Source organism: Drosophila teissieri, unplaced genomic scaffold (genome assembly GCF_016746235.2).
Source record: "Drosophila teissieri strain GT53w unplaced genomic scaffold, Prin_Dtei_1.1 Segkk87_quiver_pilon_scaf, whole genome shotgun sequence".
NCBI lineage: Eukaryota > Metazoa > Arthropoda > Insecta > Diptera > Drosophilidae > Drosophila > Drosophila teissieri.
This window is the reverse complement of record NW_025225046.1, coordinates 5134-14587: the sequence shown is the minus strand read 5'-3', so window position 1 is coordinate 14587 and position 9454 is coordinate 5134. Positions and strand designations below refer to the sequence as shown.

The 9454-nt window shown below is 26.3% G+C and overlaps 1 non-coding gene across 1 annotated transcript; it reads left to right on the top strand.

Annotated features, from left to right (window-relative positions):
- Positions 1 to 6461: 6461 nt before the first annotated feature.
- On the top strand, positions 6462 to 6656 carry LOC122625836. The gene has a single exon (XR_006326673.1). It is a non-coding gene; the product is annotated as a U2 spliceosomal RNA (small nuclear RNA).
- Positions 6657 to 9454: the final 2798 nt, after the last annotated feature.

Genomic DNA, 9454 nt, shown 5'->3' with positions numbered 1-9454 from the left:
GCGATTTAAATATCAGTATTTTGATCAGAACATTCGAAAATTGGTCCAAATATGGAATGTCATATCTCGTTGAATTCGTAATTAAATTTCCAATCGAAACTGGTTTACCAAAAAAAATTGATTTTTTTTCGATTTTTTTCCAATTTTTGATGATTTTTGGATTTTGGCCGAAAATTCATTTTTTGTTTTTTTTGCGATTTAAATATCAGTATTTTGATCAGAACATTCGAAATATTGCTACAAATATGGAATGTCATATCTCGTTGAATTCGTAATTAAATTTCCAATCAAACTGTGTTTCAAAAAAAAAAAAATATTTTTTTTTTTATTTTTTCCAATTTTTGATGATGATTTTTGGATTTTGTCCTAAAATCGATTTTGTTTTTTTGCGATTTAAATATCAGTATTTTGATCAGAACATTCGAAATATGGTCCAAATATGGAATGTCATATCTCGTTGAATTCGTAATTAAATTTCCAATCAAACTGTGTTTACCAAAAAAAATTATTTTTTTCGATTTTTTTTCCAATTTTTGATGATGATTTTTGGATTTGGCCGAAAATTGATTTTTGTTTTTTTGCGATTTAAATATCAGTATTTTGATCAGAACATTCGAAATATGGGTCCAAATATGGAATGTCATATCTCGTTGAATTCGTAATTAAATTTCCAATCAACTGTGTTTACAAAAAAAATTTTTTTTTTTCGATTTTTTTCCAATTTTTGATGATGATTTTTGGATTTTGGCCGAAAATTGATTTTTTGTTTTTTGCGATTTAAATATCAGTATTTTGATCAGAACATTCGAAATATGGGTCCAAATATGGAATGTCATATCTCGTTGAATTCGTAATTAAATTTCCAATCAACTGTGTTTACAAAAAAAAAATGATTTTTTTTTAATTTTTTCCAATTTTTGATGATGATTTTGGATTTGGCCGAAAATTGATTTTTGTTTTTTTGCGATTTAAATATCAGTATTTTGATCAGAACATTCGAAATATTGGTACAAATATGGAATGTCATATCTCGTTGAATTCGTAATTAAATTTCCAATCAACTGTGTTTAGCAAAAAAAATTGATTTTTTTTCGATTTTTTCCAATTTTTGATGATGATTTTTGGATTTGTCCGAAAATTGATTTTTGTTTTTTGCGATTTAAATATCAGTATTTTGATCAGAACATTTGAAATATGGGTCCAAATATGGAATGTCATATCTCGTTGAATTCGTAATTAAATTTCCAATCAACTGTGTTTACAAAAAAAATGATTTTTTTTCGATTTTTTTCCAATTTTTGATGATGATTTTTGGATTTGTCCGAAAATTGATTTTCTGTTTTTTTGCGATTTAAATATCAGTATTTTGATCAGAACATTCGAAATATGGGTCCAAATATGGAATGTCATATCTCGTTGAATTCGTAATTAAATTTCCAATCAACTGTGTTTACAAAAAAAATGAATTTTTTTTTTAATTTTTTCCAATTTTGATGATGATTTTTGGATTTTGTCCGAAAATGATTTTTGTTTTTTTGCGATTTAAATATCAGTATTTTGATCAGAACATTCGAAATATGGTCCAAATATGGAATGTCATATCTCGTTGAATTCGTAATTAAATTTCCAATCGAACTGGTTTACAAAAAAAATTAATTTTTTTTCGATTTTTTCCAATTTTTGATGATGATTTTTGGATTTTGCCGAAAATTGATTTTTGTTTTTTTGCGATTTAAATATCAGTATTTTGATCAGAACATTCGAAATATGGGTCCAAATATGGAATGTCATATCTCGTTGAATTCGTAATTAAATTTCCAATCAACGTGTTACAAAAAAAATGATTTTTTTTCGAATTTTTTCCAATTTTTGATGATGATTTTTGGATTTTGGCCGAAAATTGATTTTTGTTTTTTTTGCGATTTAAATATAAGTATTTTGATCAGAACATTCGAAATATTGGTCAAATATGGAATGTCATATCTCGTTGAATTCGTAATTAAATTTCCAATCAAACTGTGTTTAGCAAAAAAAATTAATTTTTTTTCCAATTTTTGATGATGATTTTTGGATTTTGGCCGAAAATTGATTTGTTGTTTTTTTGCGATTTAAATATCAGTATTTTGATCAAACATTCAAATATTGGTCCAAATATGGAATGTCATATCTCGTTGATTTCGTAATTAAATTTCCAATCAAACTGTGTTTACAAAAAAAAATGAATTTTTTTTTAATTTTTTTCCAATTTTTGATGATGATTTTTGGATTTTGTCCGAAAATGATTTTTTGTTTTTTGCGATTTAAATATCAGTATTTTGATCAGAACATTCGAAATATTGGTCCAAATATGGAATGTCATATCTCGTTGAATTCGTAATTAAATTTCCAATCAAACCGTGTTTACCAAAAAAAATTGATTTTTTTCGAATTTTTTTCCAATTTTTGATGATGATTTTGGATTTTGGCCGAAAATTGATTTTTTGTTTTTTTGCGATTTAAATATAGTATTTTGATCAGAACATTCGAAATATTGGTACAAATATGGAATGTCATATCTCGTTGAATTCGTAATTAAATTTCCAATCAAACTGTGTTTACAAAAAAATTAATTTTTTTTTCCAATTTTTGATGATGATTTTGGATTTTGGCCGAAAATTGATTTGTTGTTTTTTTGCGATTTAAATATCAGTATTTTGATCAAAACATTCAAAATATTGGTCCAAATATGGAATGTCATATCTCGTTGATTTCGTAATTAAATTTCCAATCAAACCGTGTTTACCAAAAAAAATTGATTTTTTTCGAATTTTTTTCCAATTTTGATGATGATTTATGGATTTTGGCCGAAAATTGATTTTTTGTTTTTTTGCGATTTAAATATAAGTATTTTGATCAGAACATTCGAAATATTGGTACAAATATGGAATGTCATATCTCGTTGAATTCGTAATTAAATTTCCAATCAAACTGTGTTTAGCAAAAAAAATTAATTTTTTTTCCAATTTTTGATGATGATTTTTGGATTTTGGCCGAAAATTGATTTGTTGTTTTTTTGCGATTTAAATATCAGTATTTTGATCAAAACATTCAAAATATTGGTCCAAATATGGAATGTCATATCTCGTTGATTTCGTAATTAAATTTCCAATCAAACTGTGTTTACAAAAAAAAAATGAATTTTTTTTTTAATTTTTTTCCAATTTTTGATGATGATTTTTGGATTTTGTCCGAAAATCGATTTTTTGTTTTTTTGCGATTTAAATATCAGTATTTTGATCAGAACATTCGAAATATTGGTCCAAATATGGAGTGTCATATCTCGTTGAATTCGTAATTAAATTTCCAATCAAACCGTGTTTACCAAAAAAAATTGATTTTTTTCGAATTTTTTTCCAATTTTTGATGATGATTTATGGATTTTGGCCGAAAATTGATTTTTTGTTTTTTTTGCGATTTAAATATAAGTATTTTGATCAGAACATTCGAAATATTGGTACAAATATGGAATGTCATATCTCGTTGAATTAGTAATTAAATTTCCAATCAAACTGTGTTTAGCAAAAAAATTATTTTTTTTTCCAATTTTTGATGATGATTTTTGGATTTTGGCCGAAAATTGATTTGTTGTTTTTTTGCGATTTAAATATCAGTATTTTGATCAAAACATTCAAAATATTGGTCCAAATATGGAATGTCATATCTCGTTGATTTCGTAATTAAATTTCCAATCAAACCGTGTTTACCAAAAAAAATTGATTTTTTTCGAATTTTTTTCCAATTTTTGATGATGATTTATGGATTTTGGCCGAAAATTGATTTTTTGTTTTTTTTTGCGATTTAAATATAAGTATTTTGATCAGAACATTCGAAATATTGGTACAAATATGGAATGTCATATCTCGTTGAATTCGTAATTAAATTTCCAATCAAACTGTGTTTAGCAAAAAAAATTAATTTTTTTTCCAATTTTTGATGATGATTTTTGGATTTTGGCCGAAAATTGATTTGTTGTTTTTTTGCGATTTAAATATCAGTATTTTGATCAAAACATTCAAAATATTGGTCCAAATATGGAATGTCATATCTCGTTGATTTCGTAATTAAATTTCCAATCAAACTGTGTTTACAAAAAAAAAATGAATTTTTTTTTAATTTTTTTCCAATTTTTGATGATGATTTTTGGATTTTGTCCGAAAATCGATTTTTTGTTTTTTTGCGATTTAAATATCAGTATTTTGATCAGAACATTCGAAATATTGGTCCAAATATGGAGTGTCATATCTCGTTGAATTCGTAATTAAATTTCCAATCAAACCGTGTTTACCAAAAAAAATTGATTTTTTTCCAATTTTTGATGATGATTTATGGATTTTGGCCGAAAATTGATTTTTTGTTTTTTTTGCGATTTAAATATAAGTATTTTGATCAGAACATTCGAAATATTGGTACAAATATGGAATGTCATATCTCGTTGAATTCGTAATTAAATTTCCAATCAAACTGTGTTTAGCAAAAAAAATTAATTTTTTTTCCAATTTTTGATGATGATTTTTGGATTTTGGCCGAAAATTGATTTGTTGTTTTTTTGCGATTTAAATATCAGTATTTTGATCAAAACATTCAAAATATTGGTCCAAATATGGAATGTCATATCTCGTTGATTTCGTAATTAAATTTCCAATCAAACTGTGTTTACAAAAAAAAAATGAATTTTTTTTTAATTTTTTTCCAATTTTTGATGATGATTTTTGGATTTTGTCCGAAAATCGATTTTTTGTTTTTTTGCGATTTAAATATCAGTATTTTGATCAGAACATTCGAAATATTGGTCCAAATATGGAGTGTCATATCTCGTTGAATTCGTAATTAAATTTCCAATCAAACCGTGTTTACCAAAAAAAATTGATTTTTTTCGAATTTTTTTCCAATTTTTGATGATGATTTATGGATTTTGGCCGAAAATTGATTTTTTGTTTTTTTTGCGATTTAAATATAAGTATTTTGATCAGAACATTCGAAATATTGGTACAAATATGGAATGTCATATCTCGTTGAATTCGTAATTAAATTTCCAATCAAACTGTGTTTAGCAAAAAAAATTAATTTTTTTTCCAATTTTTGATGATGATTTTTGGATTTTGGCCGAAAATTGATTTGTTGTTTTTTTGCGATTTAAATATCAGTATTTTGATCAAAACATTCAAAATATTGGTCCAAATATGGAATGTCATATCTCGTTGAATTCGTAATTAAATTTCCAATCAAACTGTGTTTACCAAAAAAATAGATTTTTTTTCGATTTTTTTTCCAATCTTTCGAAAAATTTTCTTTATTGGTGTTCTAGACATTTCTCAAACAAAATAAACGTAAACTATGCGATACCAAACTAAGGTTACCTTTTTTTTATACGGGCTCTGCGAACTACAAATAAACACAATACCCACAATACGATGATAATATCCATGAGATTCCGAAACACTCCATAGCGAAGTGCCTGCAACAGGTTGCCATTCAGCAATATCGCCCGTACTTTCGAAAGACAGTCGAACACATTGGGAAGCAAGTCCACAAGTAGATTGTTGGACAAGTCGAGCTCTATAAGGATCTGCAGTTGGGTGAAACTTCGGTGCTTGATGTGTTTGGGGGTGCTATTTCGTATGAGTAACTTCTGCAGATTTTGCAAGTTGGTGGTCAGGAAAGCGTTCTCCTCCAGGTAGAATATATGGTTGTGTGACAAATCCAGCAATGTGTGACAAATCCGAAAATGTTCTTCTAGAGACCTCTGCGTATATCCATCAACTGTTTTTCTATTTTGGTACTGCCCCACATACCAGAGTGTTAACAGTATTTCGGCGCATGTCAAGTAGATTTCAGACTTTGTCCTCCTTTTATGTAAATTAACATTGGAATTTTCCCGTTTTTAATCATTTCTTATATTTCATAAATTATATGTTATATTTTTTAATTATCAGTAGTTAACATTTATTTTTATTTATTTTTTAAAAGAACAAGAATAACGTTTAAAAAAATTATATGTTATATTTTTTAATTATCAGTAGTTAACATTTATTTTTATTTATTTTTTAAAAGAACAAGAATAACGTTTAAAAAAATGGTAGGGTTTCTATATTTTATGCCGGTTTTAAATGCCGTATACATTATTTATATTTCTAAAACTACATTAGTCACAAGTCTTTCTATTTCAAAATGGTTATACATATCACTAAGGTTTACGTGTAATTTTAAAAACAATAAAAACTTATTTAAGTTATTGCAAATTGTCCGTTACAAAATGAAACGATTCCATTCCATTTATTTGCACCGCAGACCACCCCTAAAAGCAGGCTATTCTTACTAAACAACAGTTGCGCTGAGTCATTTTTCGAGTGCGCATACTTATAATTCCCAACTGCTTCTGGTCGTTTGCTTATGGAGACCCAGTTAGTTTTCCTTTTAAAGTTATCGCTTCTCGGCCTTATGGCTAAGATCAAAGTGTAGTATCTGTTCTTATCAGCTTAACATCTGATAGTTCCTCCATTGGAGGACAACAAATGTTAAACTGATTTTTGGAATCAGACGGAGTGCTAGGAGCTTGCTCCACCTCTGTCGCGGGTTGGCCCGGTATTGCAGTACCGCCGGGATTCGGCCCAACTGAATAATAAATTTAAACAACTTATAGAAAATTGAATTACTCTACATGTTGAATACGTAATTAAATTCCCAATCAAACTGTTTATAAAAAAAAATTTAATTTCTTTTCAACTTTTTTGGATTTTGTCCGAAAATTGATTTTCTGTTTTTTTGCGATTTAAATATCAGTATTTTGATCAGAACATTCGAAATATTGGTACAAATATGGAATATCATATCTAGTTGAATTCGTAATTAAATTTCCAATCAAACTGTGTTTAGCAAAAAAAATTTATTTTTTTTCGATTTTTTTCCAATTTTTGATGATGATGATTTTTGGATTTTGGCCGAAAATTGATTTTTTGTTTTTTTGCGATTTAAATATCAGTATTTTGATCAGAACATTCGACATATGGGTCCAAATATGGAATATCATATCTCGTTGAATTCGTAATTAAATTTCCAATCAAACTGTGTTGACAAAAAAAAATGAATTTTTTTTAATTTTTTTCCAATTTTTGATGATGATTTTTGGATTATGTCCGAAAAACGATTTTCTGTTTTTTTGCGATTTCAATATTAGTATTTTGATTAGAACATTTGAAATATGGGTCCAAATATGGAATGTTATATCTCGTTGAATTCGTAATTAAATTTCCAATCAAACTGTGTTTACAAAAAAAAATGAATTTTTTTTTTAATTTTTTCCAATTTTGATGATGATTTTTGGATTTTGTCCGAAAATCGATTTTTAGTTTTTTTGCGATTTAAATATCAGTATTTTGATCAGAACATTCGAAATATTGGTACAAATATGGAATGTTATATCTCGTTGAATTCGTAATTAAATTTCCAATCAAACTGTGTTTAGCAAAAAAAATTGATTTTTCTTCGATTTTTTTCCAATTTTTGATGATGATTTTTGGACTTTGTCCGAAAATTGATTTTCTGTTTTTTTGCGATTTCAATATCAGTATTTTGATCAGAACATTCGAAATATGGGTCCAAATATGGAATGTCATATCTCGTTGAATTCGTAATTAAATTTCCAATTTACAAAAAAAAATTTATTTTTTTTCGATTTTTTTTCCAATTTTTGATGATGATTTTTGGATTTTGGACGAAAATTGATTTGTTGTTTTTTTGCGATTTCAATATTAGTATTTTGATTAGAACATTTGAAATATGGGTCCAAATATGGAATGTTATATCTCGTTGAATTCGTAATTAAATTTCCAATCAAACTGTGTTTACAAAAAAAAATGAATTTTTTTTTTAATTTTTTCCAATTTTGATGATGATTTTTGGATTTTGTCCGAAAATCGATTTTTAGTTTTTTTGCGATTTAAATATCAGTATTTTGATCAGAACATTCGAAATATTGGTACAAATATGGAATGTTATATCTCGTTGAATTCGTAATTAAATTTCCAATCAAACTGTGTTTAGCAAAAAAAATTGATTTTTCTTCGATTTTTTTCCAATTTTTGATGATGATTTTTGGACTTTGTCCGAAAATTGATTTTCTGTTTTTTTGCGATTTCAATATCAGTATTTTGATCAGAACATTCGAAATATGGGTCCAAATATGGAATGTCATATCTCGTTGAATTCGTAATTAAATTTCCAATTTACAAAAAAAAATTTATTTTTTTTCGATTTTTTTTCCAATTTTTGATGATGATTTTTGGATTTTGGACGAAAATTGATTTGTTGTTTTTTTGCGATTTAAATATCAGTATTTTGATCAGAACATTCGACATATGGGTCCAAATATGGAATGTCATATCTCGTTGAATTCGTAATTAAATTTCCAATCGAACTGTGTTTACAAAAAAAAATGATTTTTTTTTTTAATTTTTTCCAATTTTTGATGATGATTTTTGGATCTTGGACGAAAATTGATTTGTTGTTTTTTTGCGATTTAAATATCAGTATTTTGATCAGAACATTCGAAATATTGGTACAAATATGGAATGTCATATCTCGTTGAATTCGTAATTAAATTTCCAATCAAACTGTGTTTAGCAAAAAAAATTAATTTTTTTTCGATTTTTTTCCAATTTTTGATGATGATTTTTGGATTTTGTCCGAAAATCGATTTTTTGTTTTTTTGCGATTTAAATATCAGTATTTTGATCAGAACATTTGAAATATGGGTCCAAATATGGAATGTCATATCTCGTTGAATTCGTAATTAAATTTCCAATCGAACTGTGTTTAGCAAAAAAAATTGATTTGTCTTCGATTTTTTTCCAATTTTTGATGATGATTTTTGGACTTTGTCCGAAAATTGATTTTCTGTTTTTTTGCGATTTCAATATCAGTATTTTGATCAGAACATTCGAAATATGGGTCCAAATATGGAATGTCATATCTCGTTGAATTCGTAATTAAATTTCCAATTTACAAAAAAAAATGAATTTTTTTTTTAATTTTTTCCAATTTTGATGATGATTTTTGGATTTTGTCCGAAAATCGATTTTTTGTTTTTTTGCGATTTAAATATCAGTATTTTGATCAGAACATTCGAAATATTGGTACAAATATGGAATGTCATATCTCGTTGAATTCGTAATTAAATTTCCAATCGAACTGGGTTTACGAAAAAAAATTAATTTTTTTTCGATTTTTTTTCCAATTTTTGATGATGATTTTTGGATTTTGGCCGAAAATTAATTTGTTGTTTTTTTGCGATTTAAATATCAGTATTTTGATCAGAACATTCGACATATGGGTCCAAATATGGAATGTCATATCTCGTTGAATTCGTAATTAAATTTCCAATCAAACTGTGTTTAGCAAAAAAAATTTATTTTTTTTC